Below are 13,050 nucleotides of genomic sequence, written 5' to 3'. Positions count from 1 at the left end.
TCTTGATGTTGAGAATTTTTTTTAATGTTACCATGCAACGATGCAATATCAATTGGATAAACTAGTGTGAAACTTGCTTGAATTTTTTTACCACTCTTGCATTGCCAAATTTTCTCCTTTTTGTTAATGACAAAGGGGGAGAAATAATACCAAAATATGGTAAATTGATAATAAATTAGCATTGTAAATGTACGCAATGTATCTTATTGTAAATGCTTATTATAAACACTTGTATGCATTGTGAATGCTTGATAAATGTCTTTCATTATGATAAGATATCTTAAGCATAACTTGCTATTTTACAATTCATATCTTGTCATAGAATGATGAATTACTATCTTTGACATCGTGCTATATTTCATATTTGAAATTCGTATCATATTTGAAAATGATGAATGTCTATCATTGGACTTGAAAATGGATGTCATGCCTTGACATCATTTTCATTGATAAATACATGGCATCGTATTTTTAGAATGTTAAATCATGATAGGAATCATGATGTGTATGTTGACAAGTTTAAATGAATATAACTTATTGGTTTGATACTTGAATTCATAAATGTCTTTTCTCATGTATGGTATATAGATAGGGGGAGTTAAGGTTAACTCCGTCATCAATTAATTATCATCATAAAAAAGGAAGACATTGTTGAATCTCGGATTTTGATAATGAAATCAATTATAAATTGTTTGATCTAATCTATATGTTGAGAAAAGTATGTAGGATTAACAACGATAGCAGTAAGAAATAAAGCAGGTGTTGTGCCGGAGTTAAGATCGAGATCTCGTTGGGAGTTCAAGAGTTCGTCGGAAGTCCGGACGTTCGTCGAAACTTCTGCCTGAACCAACCGAGAGGTCCAAGAGCTTGACAAAAAAGCTCATCGGAACTCACCAAGAAGATCATCGTAAAGTCCAGGAGCTTGTTGGGAGTCCATTGGAACATTGCTGGGAGTTCATCGGAAGTTCGCCGGAAGCTCGCCGAAAGAGCAATTGACATACCAGAATAAGAATGCTTTATTAATTATCTTAATTATTATAGTTAGTCTATAAATTGAGTTAGGATTGGGAGGTAATCCTACTAACTTAACCAAGGGCCAATTGGGCCCTTAATAGGGCTGAATTGGGTCGGATTGAACAGCTCATTTAGCATCTAAAAGCCCAACCGGTAGTGGCACCGCCTGGGAGACCCAGTCTCCCAAGTGGTCTGGGCGATGGTACCACTAGCAATTAATGCTGTCAGTAGTGGTACCTCCCCTGTTAGCGGGTGGTACCGCCAGAGCTCGGTCTCCGAGCTCTGTCAGGCGGTAGTACCACCTAGTAATGGTGGTGGTACCGCCAGTACCTAAAAATTCGGGGATTTAAATTTTTTGGCTTCAATTTTTGAAGCCATTGGGGCCTATAAATACCCCACCCTTTTCTGCATGAAAGGGCATAAAAGTATTGACATAATCTTGAGTCTTTGAAGTGTTAAAGTGTTGTAAAAATGCTAGAGTCCTCATCCTCCCTTTTTAAGTGTTGAGATCATTCAAGAGAGGTGTGAGACTTATAAAGGTTATCTCCCAAACTCATGAAAAGGAGAAAGAGCTATAAAGAGGTGGTTGGTCTTCGCCTATTGAAGGAAGACCATTAGTGGATGCTGGTGACCTCAACGGAGGAGGAATCGGGAGTGGATGTAGGTCACAATGATCGAACCACTCTAAATTTTGGTTTGCTTTTCAATTTGTGCAATTTATATTACTGCAAACTTCCTTAACCTTCACTTTGCACTTTTACGAAAGCTTTCCAGTTTAATTTCTTTCTAAAATGGATTGAATCGAAATGAAATTTTTTTGGAATCAACGCTTTTCTTCACTGCACTAATTCACCCCCCCCTCTTAGTGCCACTCTTGATCCTAACACTAGTGTCAATAAGAACGGTGATAGGTTGTTGCTTAAGAATTCCTCCCACTTTCATCGTTTGTGGATTTGCGTAACCAGTAAGAGCAAGCATCGTAATATCAACCAGCTGCTGTTCATCATCCGTGACCTCTGCCTCATGCTCTTGGACCTCCTCCTCCATGTCTTCAATGTTGGGAAATCTTGGGGGTGACATTGCTAGTCATAGGTGCCCAGCAAGCCAATCACGTGAGTGATGGCACGTGTGACTTGATACAGAATCTTTTTGCTTATTATATTTTAGCGTATATCACTTTATAATTAATCGGATCGTGATGAGATCACGATAATGAGATCGATTCACCTTTAAACACATGTCCTAAATAATCCCGGTCACAGGTTACTCGAAAGGGACATCGTGATAACCGGACAGACTGGTGTGCTGTATACCCGTCCATATGATGGATGCAACTGGTCTCATAGCTGCTCGTGTAGGGACACTAGGGATACAATACAGGTGCTCATTGGAGAATGAGTTCACTGATTGATCCGCTTACGGAATGCTGGATGGTTGATGATGCCTTATTGTCAGACAGCGATTCCGTAGTCCTAGTGGTGTATCTGGTCCTTAGACTTGAGACACCAAGGATGTCCTGTATGAGTGCTCCACTCTTTGATACCAGACTTATAGGTTCGGCTGTCCCAGATCTAGTACAGCTGGTCATTGGGAGTGGTAGTCGACCTTACGAGGGCTATTGAGTGTTGATAGAGGATCGTCCACTCTCGGCGTCATGAGAGGAATATCCCATGTGTTCTTGCTCAGACAAATCCCTAACCAGGGTCATTTGGATTGAGAGAGAAAGAATTCTCCGGGAGAATCCGATTAGAGCGAGACTCGAGTAGAAACCGTATGGGTCTGACAGCACCATGCTCGATATACGGTCTCTGGGATATTAGATGGATGAGGGACTATAGGTACACGGTAACTGAGGACAGACAGGTCCAATGGATTGGATTCTCCTGTATCGTCTAGGGACTACGGCGTAGTGGCCTAGTACGTCCGTAGTCGAAGAGTCGAGTGAATTATTACAGAGATAATAATTCACTGAGTTAGAAGGAGTTTTGACATGTATGACTCACGGCCAGCTCGATATTGGGCCTAGAGGGTCACACACATATGGTAGGCATTGCGATGAGTAGAGGTTCGGATATGAGATACCCGATGGAGCCCTTGTCTTATTGGATGCAGATCCAATACCCACTAGGGGAGGACCCATTAGGTTTTGACAAGGGACCTCTATAAATAGGAGGGATTCAGAGCCTCATAGGCTACAGTCTTTGCTTGCCTTTCCTATTCTCCTCTCCCTCTCCACCTCAGAGCAGGCTTGGAGTTTTGAGGAGCGTCGTCGCAACCCTGCTGTGTGGATCACCGCTAGAGAGGAGGACGCTTGACCTCCTTCACCCTCTCCTAAGGATCTGCAAGGAAACAGGGATATACAATCTCCCTAGGTAACACAATCTACTCTATACGCAGTTTCATGTTTCGCGGATTTTTGCGCACCAATCTTCGCATGACGACGAACAACTTTTTGGGAATCGGGGATTTTGTTTTCTTGTTCTTCCGCTGCGCATGTGATGTCGCCCCATGATTTCCCAACAGTGGTATCAGAGCCAGGTTGTTCGTGCGAATGATTGGTTTTGAACTGCGTGTGTTGTGTTTTGGAAGAATATTGACGTCAAAATCGTTGACGCAAAAGCGAGAAAGGGCAGCAACAGTTGCTGCCCTCGATCTGCGTGCGTGAAGCGCAGCCGAAGGCGGGCAACACAGGGGCTGCGTCTGCAGCAGCCGGCCGACGGCCTACTTGCAGCAGGCTTGCTGCCGGCGGGTCTGGCAGCCCACGGGCAGAGGCGCCGCAGGGCAGCGGCGCTTGCCGCCGTAAGGAAGCGGCGCCTGCCGCCGTAGGGCAGCGACGCCTGCCGTCGCTGCTCCCGCGGGTGAAACCCCCCCCCACAGGGGCGGCCGCCCGGTGGGACAACACCGCCTGTGGAGGCAGCGGCGCCCACCTGCAGCGGCATCGCCGCCAGCGGGCGTGCCGCCTGCAGGCGAGGGCAGTGCCATCGCCCTGCCGCACAGGCCATCGCTAGCGGGGTGGCGGCGGCGGCGGCAGTAGCAAAGAGTAATAGGGCATTAGGGTTTCATCTTTTGTCTAAATTATGAAAATACCCCTATAAATTCAGAAATTCCCTACATGTCCCTAATTTCAGAAAATATTAATTAATTAAAAGGTTTAGTTGATTATTATTTTTATTATTATCTAGTAGTCCTACATGATGATGATTATTTATACATGTGATGTATGATGTGTGGACGGATGATCATGGACCGTGTGATGTGTGTACTTGTGATTATTATTATTGAGGTCTGCGAGCCTCCATTATATTTCTCGTTTATTGTCGGGCCTGCGTGCCTATGATTAAGTTGTAATCACATGAGGAGGCACAGCGGGAGCGTGGATGCGATAGCGGGACCCACGAGATGGATGATCGTGATGCATGGAGATGCATCAAGATGTCGACGGAACCGACAAGGACGAGATGGACGATCACAGGGCATGGAGATGCACCATTGCACACATAGATCTTGATATGAGTGATTAGGCCTACTGGCTCGGGCCTAATCATATTAGGTTGTGGTCCATGATCATCTGGTGTGATTGCTTATACACATACTAGATAAGTATATATATTTGCATGCGATGTAGATATATATTAAATATATATATGTGTGACATGTCATATTAGGAGACCAAATCTTAGAAACATCTCTCGATAATATTAAGTCGGTAAACGTGAGGCAATTAGATTGACCCATGTGGCCTTCCATCGTTATAAGTAGGAACCGATTCCCGGTATATGTTGAGTTGGTCGAGTCCCTCGAGACTCACCTATATCGCGATTTGCTATCTTGCTTACGACATAGAGATGTCATCGGTGACCTGAGGGCATGGTATACTTGGTCGAGTCCCTCGAGGGTATATCATCAAATCAGACTCATCTTGTAACGAAGGTGTTGATTTAATCGAGCATCATGGTTGGTCGAGTCCCTCGAGGCCATGGTGATTCGGAGGCCGAACAGGACAGGAATCACAAGGAGTTGTGATTGGTAAGAGTTGCCTACCTTTTAGGCTTAGTGTGATTGGTCGAGTCCCTCGTGGTTACACTAAGACGTTGATTGGATCCTGATCCCCACTAGAAGTCTACCGGAGACTTCCGTTTCACGTGCTGAGGGTGTCGCGTGACTCGTTAGTAAAATTGTGGGAGCATATTAAGATAGAAGTCCATATCTTGATAGTTTATTTCTTGCAAAATTTGCATGTTATTCATTTCTGCTGCATCTTTATTTTCATAAAATGTCGCTTTCGTAACTTGAGAATTGTTCTCACAACGGAGAAAATCTTTATTCATTTCTGCTGCATCTTTATTTTCATAAAATATCTTTATTTTGACACTAAGATTGAATGATTTGGAGTTTAAATACCTACTAAGACTTCTGTTTCAATTAACCCTACAGATTCTACAAAATAGGGACTGAAATTTCTGACCTTCTGTTACTAAATTGCTCATAACTCTCTAGAGAAAATTTTGAATTATATAAAGCTTAGTTCTTTGGAAACTAGATTTGCATATCTTTCTTTTGACACCTAGTTGGAAATTTTGAAGTATGTTTGCCTTCTGAAACATCTGTTTAAATTGATTCTATCTAGTCTGCAAAACAGGGATGATCAATTCTGACCTTCCTTTACTCTATTTGTTGCAACTTCCTGTCCAGAACTCAAAAAATTATAAATCTTAGTTCGTCGAAAAGTAGTTTGATACAGCTTTCCAATGACACCTATTTTTCGTGATTTGGAGCATATTTGGTCACTCAAAGAATTCAGAAAATATACCATTCAAATTATGTCATAATTGAAAACTTTGTTGGGTTTAGCCTATTCAATTTTCATCCTATTGGAAATATGATTTCTGCTAAATTTTTCTTCAATTGAGCTTTATGTTAGTCCTTTGAAGTTCTTGTATTGTTCATCCTGAAATTATTGTATAACTAAAATTTATTATGTAATGCTTTGTTTGCATTTCCTTGTTTGATAAAGGCACATGCATATCTTCGTTGTTCCGCATGTGCTTCTGATATGTGTCAATGTTATTGTTTATACTACCCTTTTGTACTCTGGTGTCTTGTGGGATATTGTGAACCTTTGCCAGAAATGGTAAAGGGAGTTATGCTTAGAGCCCGCGATTGCTCTGCCGGCCCCATTGACTTCACTCAGACGTGGGTGGATGGAGCTCCCAGACGTGGGAGACTTATGCTTGGTGGTCATCCAAAAATGGATGAATCACATTATGTATGTGGTCCCACAGTGCCCTCTATGTTTACTGATATGATATCCAAAGCTTTGTTTATGAGTTCATATTATGCTTTGGATAAAAAAAAAAGGAATGCATGCTACATAAAAAATGACATACAAGCTTGTGTTTATTATTCGGTTCACTTGTTATACTTTGAAGTGTTTCGTTTGTCATTATTATGCCCCCAAACACTCTTACGCCTTTGATATGCGCCTAAATGCTTCATGTGCCATTTGATACATGCCTAAATGCTTCTTTTGCCAATGAAATGCTCCAATTTCCTTTCTCCTATTGTTATGTCTAATGCCTGTTTTTGAACGAGGTAAACCTTTGTGATTTTATATTAAATGAGATGACTTCAAATGAACACTTGTATTTCTACTTTTGTATCTTGATACTAAGCCTGCTTGAACTTCTCCTATCGCCATGGATATGTTAGACACTTGTTGAGCTCTTTATGCTCACCCCGTTGCTATATAAATTTTTCAGGGTAGCTTGTCACGCACTGAAAAGCTAGAATTGGGTTAAAGCAGTGAAAGGCTAGAAGATTTTTGAGCTAATTTTGTTGGATGATGGTTTTTGTTGTATAGTAAACTTTACTTCTGATGTAATGTTAAGGATCTGTTGATACTTATGTGTTGTAAAAGTTTAAAGGACCGCTCATGTGTATGGAATGATAAGTTTAAGTTATATAAGGATAAGAACTCATGGTAAATAATTATCTTTTTTGTGATTGTATATATTTCTATGATTATGGATTTGTGTTGTGGTTGATGTTTAGTTGAGTTGCCTTTAGATTTCTCGAATCTTTGAGTGAAGTGGATTATGATTTATGTAACGTATAGGTTTATGAATTGTGAATATTGATTTTGATTGATTCTTAGTATCCTCAAATTGTTAGATTGGATCCTGGATTGAATTGATGATAAATTATAATATTATTGATTTTAGACAGGGTCACACCTCCTGAATGTGATAATTCGGGGGGGGGGCGTGACAATATCCCTTAACCACTAGCCATATTTTATAGGTCTCTACCTTTTTATCTACTCTGATCGTTTTCTTAAAGATCTACTTGCAACCAATGGGTATAATACCCTCGGGCGCATCAACTAGGTTCCAAACCTTATTGGAGTACGTGGAATCTATCACAGAATTCATAGCTTCTTGCCACTTCTCAGAGTCTATACTCATAATAGTCTTCTAGTAGGTCTGAGGATCAATATCCTCAACATCCTCTCCTCTAATATGTCCCACATATCTCTCAGGAGATTGGGATACTATGTCGGACCTACGTAAAGTTGAAACTTGTGTATTAGGTACCTGAACAGACTCGGGATGTAGAGTGGTGCTTGAGCTAGGTTCTCCAATCTCGCTCAACTCTATCATGCTCCCATTGTCTCTACCATGAATGTGTTCCTTCTCAAGGAATATCACTCTCTTGGCTACAGAGATCATTTGGTCCTCAAGATGATAGAAATAATACCCACAAGTTTCCTTTGGATATCTCATAAACTTGCACTGCTCCGTCCTTGATTCCAACTTATCGGGGTTGTCTTTTAATGTGGGCAAGGCAGCCCCAAATCTTAACAACTTTAAGATCGCACTTCTTCCCTTTCCAAATCTCATATGGTGTAGACACTACCAACTTAGTTGGAACTCTATTCAGATGGTAAGTTGCATTCTCTAGGGCATATCCCCAGAATGAGATGGATAGGTCAGCGAAACTCATCATGGACCATACCATGTCTAATAGCATACGATTCCTCCTTTTAGACACACCATTGAGCTGAGGTGTATAAGGAGGTGTCTATTGGGATAAAATCCCATAGTCCATGAGGAACTGGATAAACTCTATTCTTAAGTACTCAAATCCTCGATTTGATCGAAGAGTCTTGATACTCTTTCCAGTTTGGTTCTCCACTTTATTTTTATACTCTTTGAATTTCTCAAAGGCCTTAGACTTATACTTCATTAAGTGCATATATCTATACCTTTAGAAATCATCAGTAAAGGTAATGAAGTAGGAGTAACCACCAATGGCATGAGTTGACATGGGTCCATATACATCACTATGTATGAGTTCCAGTAGCTCAGTGGCTCTTTCTCCAGTTCCACTAAGTAGAGAGTTGGTTAGTTTTCCACGAAGGCAAGGCTCGCAAGTTGTATATGACTCATAGTCGAATGGATCTAGATATCCATCCTTTAGCAACTTTTAAATCATTCCCTCATAGATATGACATAGCTTATAATGCCACAGGTATGTAGTGTTCATCTCATCTTGTCTCCTCTTGGACACACTTACAATCATGATATGTGGAGTAGTATCTAACATAAATAAATCATTAGACAATATTCCTCTCATTAATCTCCAAAGCTTTGCCAGAATCTACAACAAATTACAGATGTGATAAGTAATACCGGTATCCAATACCAATGCACTATCATAAAAATCTGACAACTCGAGACTAATCATGAATGTACCTAAAGCATCTTCAAGCTTATGTTTCGCCCTCTCTGCAAGGTACTCTTTACAGTTCCTCTTCCAGTGCCCATCTTTGCCATAGTGGAAGCACTGGCCTTTATCCTTTGCCAGGTCTTTCTTAGCAACTTTGCTTTACCTGGTCTACCCTTGCCCTTGCCCTTCTTAAGAGACTTTTCTGCTTTCCTTTTATTTCTGGTCTCACTAGTGTAGAGAACTGGCTTCTCTTTCTTGATAGTGCTCTTTGCCTCCCTCAACATATTGAGGAGCTCTGGGAGAGTCAGCTCAAGCTTGTTCATATTAAAATTCATTATGAACTATGAAAAGGAATCTGGTAGGGAATGAAGCACAATGTCCACACACAAGTTATCCTCTAGGACCATTCCTAGACCTGTGAGTTTCTATAACCACTCAATTATTTTTAGGACATGGTTCTAAACCAGTGTCCCCTCAGTCATCCTAGCACAGAAGAGGCTCTTAGATATCTCTTATCGTTGAGTCCTTTCCTGTTCCTCAAACAATTTGCAGACATATAGGAGAATAGATCTAGCATCCATATTTTCATATTGTCTCTATAACTCAAGAGTCATAGAGCCCAACATATAACACTGAGTAAGTATGGAGTCAACAATGTACTTCACGTAATGAGCGATCTCATCCTCGCTTGCCCCTTCCTCGGGCATAGGCATCACTGTATCAAGAACGTACGCGATTTTCTCCATCGTGAGAACAATTCTCAAGTTGCGGAGCCAATCCGTATAATTTGGACCAGTGAGACGATTGACATCAAGTATGCCACGTAAGGGATTTGAAAGCGGCATTTTCTGAAAATCAAGATACAGTAGAAATAAATAACATACAGATTTTATAAAAAATTAATAATCAGGATATGGACTTCTATCTTAATATGCTCCTAGTATTTTACTAGCAAGTCATGTGACACTCTCAACCTGTGAAATGGAAGTCTCTGGCAGACTTCTAGTGGGGATCAGGATCCAATCAGCGTCTTAGTGTAACCTCGAAGGACTCGACCAATCACACTAAACCCAAAAGGTAGGCAACTATTGCCGATCATAACTCCTTGTGATTTTCGCCATGTTCGACCTCCGAATCACCATGGTCTCGAGGGACTCGATCAACCATGATGTTTCATTAAGTCAACAACATCGTTACAAGATGAGTCTGATTTTATGATATACCATCGAGGGACTCGACCAAGCATACCATGTCCTTAGGTTACCGGTGACATCTTTATGTCGTAGGCAAGATAGCGAATAGACACCGGGAATCGATCCCTACCTATAATGATGGAAGGCCATATGGGTCAATCTAATTGCCTCAGGTTTACCGACTTAATATTATCAAGAGAGGGGTTTCTAAGATTTAGTCTCATAATATGACATGTCACAAATATACATATTTAATATATATCTACATCGCATGTAAATATATATACATGTCTATTAGGTGTATAAGCAATCACACCAGATGATCATGGACCATAACTTAATGTGATCAGGCCGGAGCCAATAGGCTAATCACTCACATCAAGATCTATGTGTGCAATGGTGCATCTCCATGCCTTGTGATCATCCATCTCGTCCTCGTCGGTTCCGTCGGCATCTCGACGCATCTCCATACATCGGTATCGTCCATCTCGTGGGTCCCTCTATCGCTTCCACACTCCCGCTACGCCTCCTCATGTGATTACAGCTTAATCATAGGCACGCAGGCCCGACAATAAACGAGAAATAAAAATGGAGGCTCGTAGATCCCAATAATAATAATCACAAGTACACACATCAGACGGTCCATGATCATCTGTCCATATATCATACATCACATGTATAAATGATCAGGACTACTAGATAATAATTAAAAATAATAATCAATTAAATATTTTAATTAATTAATATTTTTTTTTAATTCAGGGACATGTAGGAAATTTTTTGAAATCTTAGGTGTATTTTTATAATTTGGATAAAAGATGGAATCTAGAATTTTTAAAATTCCGAGGGGTAAAACTATCTTTTTTTTGAAAAACCCTAACTACCCTCCTCCCTCTTCCCTGCTACGGCCGCCACCACCTTGCCAGCGGTGGGCTGTGCGGCAGGGGCACCGCCCTTGCCCGCAGGCGGTGCCTCCTTGTGGTTGGGCGCACCCACGAGGCGGCGACCCCTGCGGGCATCGGTGCTCCCGCAGCTGTTGCCCCCGCAGGGGATGCTCCCTCAACCGTCGCCCCCGCGGGCCACTCACCCACGAGCGAGCGCCGCTACGAGCGTGCTCGCAGGCAACGCCGGCCCTTGCGGGCAGGTCACCCACATGCGCCACCTGCCCTTGCAGGCACTGTGGCTGCAGGCAACACTCGCGGGTGGGGCACTCGCGGGCCGCTAGCCCAGCTAGCCGCAAGCCTACTGCAAGCAGGCCGTCGGCTAGCTACTATAGGCGCAGCGCCTATGCGTGCACGGGCGCGAGCGTTGTGCTGCCTACCTGCGGCTGCCGCTATAGGTGTCAACACGCACGCAGATTGAGGGCATCAAGGGTAGCAACTATTGCTCCCCTTTCTCTCCTTTGGCGTCAATGATCTTGATAACAAAATTCTTCTTAAAACATAATACACGTAGTTCAAAACCAATCTATCGCATGAACAACCTGGCTCTGATACCATTGTTGGGAAATCTTGGCGCAGATATCACATACGCAACGGAAGAACAAAAAATAAAATCCCCTATTCCCAAAGGGATATTTGTCGTCGTACGAAGATTGGTGCGCAGAAATCTGCAAAACTTAAAATGACGTATAAGATAAATTGTGTTACCTAGGGAGATCATATATCCCTGAATTCTTATAGATCTCTAAGAGAGGGTGAAGGAGGTCAAGCACCCTCTTCTTTAGCGGTGATCCATGTAGCAGGGCTGCGACGATACTCCTCAAAACTCCAGGCCTGCTTTTGCTAGTTATAGGTGCCCAACAAGCCAATCACGTGAGTGATGGCACGTGTGACTTGATACAGAATCTTTTTGCTTATTATATTTTGGTATATATCACTTTATAATATATATATGCATATATGCAATAGTTATAAAGTGATATACACCAAAATATAATACGCAAAAAGATTCTGTATCAAGTCACACGTGCCATCACTCATGTGATTGGCTTGCTGGGCACCTATGACTAGCAATCTCCCACTGGACCTAAAGCCAATCACCTATGTGTCTGATCCCCATCAGACCCCTGTGATGCTCAAAGACAATCTGAGACAACGACTTTGTCAGTGGATCTGCAATGTTATCTTCGGATGGAACTCTTTCCACTGCTACATCTCCTCGGGTTACAATCTCTCTGATAAGGTGGAACCTCCTCGTAACACTTCTGATGAGACCCGGGTTCCCTTATTTGAGTAATCGCCCCATAGTTGTCGCAATATAAGGAAGTCGACTTCTCGCTATCTGGAACGACTCCCAAATCTGTGATGAACTTCTTCAACCAGACTCCCTCCTTTGTTGCATCTGATGCAGCAATGTACTCCGCCTCTGTGGTCGAGTCAGTAGCGGTATCTTGCTTAGAACTCTTCTAGCACACTACTCCTCCATTCAAGGTGTACACATACCCTGAATTCGACTTGCTATCATCGACATCAGACTAAAAACTTGAGTCTGTGTAGCCTTCAACCTTAAGGCTATTACCTCCATAGTAAAAGATCCTTAGTCCTTCTCAAGTACTTAAAGATACACTTTACTGCTTTCCAATGCTCCAAGCCTGGATCCGCCTGATACCTGCTCGTGACACTCAGAGCATGCGCTATATCAAGCCTAGTACATAGCATGGCATACATGATAGACCCTATTGCTGAGGCATAAGGTATCATATTCATGTTTGCCCTTTCTTTTGGAGTATTTGGGGACATACTCGTATAAAACGATATCCCATGTCTCATCGGTATGAGACCTCTTTTGGAATTTTCCATGCCAAACCATTTGACAATAGTTTCTATGTACCTAGACTGGGACAAGCGAAGCATCCTCTTGGATCTATCTCTATAGATTCTAATCCCCAAGGTATAGGATGCTTCCCCTAAGTCCTTCATGGAGAAGTGTCTAGATAACCAAGCCTTTACTGTGGATAGCATTCCTACGTCATTCCCAATGATTAGGATGTCATCCATATATAACACCAAAAAGGTGATAGCGCTCCCACTTACCTCCCTGTACACACAAGGCTCATCTTCGTTCTTAACAAAGTTATAAGATCTGATTGCCTCATCAAATCTTATGTTCCAAC

The sequence above is a fragment of the Musa acuminata genome, chromosome BXJ1-3 (assembly GCF_036884655.1).
Source record: "Musa acuminata AAA Group cultivar baxijiao chromosome BXJ1-3, Cavendish_Baxijiao_AAA, whole genome shotgun sequence".
Classification (NCBI taxonomy): domain Eukaryota; kingdom Viridiplantae; phylum Streptophyta; class Magnoliopsida; order Zingiberales; family Musaceae; genus Musa; species Musa acuminata.
Note: the sequence above shows the minus strand (reverse complement) of the source record.